The following is a 1464-nucleotide window of genomic DNA, read 5'->3' on the forward strand; positions in this document are numbered from 1 at the left end:
GCCTCTGCTCACTGTAGGCCGCCGTGTGTGACGCTGTGATTCGTTGTGAAAGCGTTTCAGAAAGGCGGGGCATAGAGGAGAAACAATAATGTACAGTATGTGGAAAATGTGTTTTTTGAACCTTAAACCGCATAAACACATTTCAATACACCAAATAATGTTCTTTTTAGCAGCATCATATGACCCCTTTTAAATCTAATTTTGTTAAAAAAAAATAACCGTGAATCGAATCGTGAAATCAAAATCGTGAATCGAATCGTGAGTTGAGTGAATCGTTACATCCCTAATGATCATACTAAGTTTTTAAATGATTTTCACTTCCTTACAAAAACTTCTTGCTGGCAAATTGGAGAAAACAGTGGTTTGAAGGACATTAGCAAAGTATAAAGATTAAAAAATTAAAGTTAATTGATATTTGAGGGCTGCACTGTGATGCTTAAATGGAGTCTTTTAATATGTCGTCAAATGATTCATGTTTTAAATATGCCTAACAAGATTTTTTGGTATATAAATATTGTTACACTGAATGACATTTTAGTGTGTCTTATGTCAAACATAAAAAATGCATAATTTTTTGTTCAGAAAAATATAAACTTAAACAGGACACATTCTAATGTATGGGGAAAAAAACTAAAGTTAAAGTTTACTTTAATTTTTTTGATGCTTGAAACACCCTTTTTGTCTTAGAACCACACTTTACGTAAAAATACATGGGTCAATCAAATGTACATTTACTTATGTTTGCATAGAAACAGAAACGTGCAGTATTAATGCATGACACTTCTGGTAGTAAGGAATACTGATGAACTCGCTTAAGCAATAGTTTCCCAAGTGTAGTTGCAGGGTGTGACCTTTCACCATAAACAGTCAGTACCTCCCTTTAGATAAGCAATCTTGTGAGGGTGAGTTCACTTAATTACTTAATTTGTGTACTTAATTTAATTAGTAGCTGTTTGCTCATTCATGGATGTGTAGTCATTTGAGAAGTATTAATATTAAAGACTTCTCAGGGTTTTAACAAAACAGCGAGACCTTCTTGTATAGTTGCCTTTTTGTCAGTTCATACCTTAGAAATCCATGATCCCCTATTTCATAAAAAGGCTTTGTTACCCAGTTAATGTCTAAGCTTCATTATTTTATATCAAAGAAAGCATTTTGCTCTGATGCGAACAGTTGCAGATAAACAGCAGGGTCACCAAACCCGACAAGGCAACATTAGATGTTACTGAAATTTGTTACCCTTTTCTATTTGACATAAAATGGCTTTAATATTACCCATATTCACTATGGTGATGTCTAAGCTTCGTTGTTTTATATCACATAAAGCATTTTTCTCTGATTCAAACCGCTACTACAGATATAGCTACAAAATGGTCACCAAACACAACAAGGAGGGCAGCATTAAATGTTACCAAAATCCGTTACCCTTTCCTATTTCACAATCCGTGACACCTCCTTTTTTTT

The 1464-nt window shown here is 33.8% G+C and overlaps 1 protein-coding gene across 1 annotated transcript in view; it reads left to right on the plus strand.

Annotated features, from left to right (window-relative positions):
- LOC107681939 (beta-1,4 N-acetylgalactosaminyltransferase 1-like) overlaps positions 1-1464 on the plus strand; it is a 38197-nt gene that overhangs the window by 14732 nt on the left and 22001 nt on the right. The gene's annotated exons all lie outside the window — the stretch shown is intronic.

The sequence above is a fragment of the Sinocyclocheilus anshuiensis genome, unplaced genomic scaffold, assembly GCF_001515605.1.
Source record: "Sinocyclocheilus anshuiensis isolate Anshui unplaced genomic scaffold, SAMN03320099.WGS_v1.1 scaffold2090, whole genome shotgun sequence".
Classification (NCBI taxonomy): Eukaryota; Metazoa; Chordata; class Actinopteri; order Cypriniformes; family Cyprinidae; genus Sinocyclocheilus; species Sinocyclocheilus anshuiensis.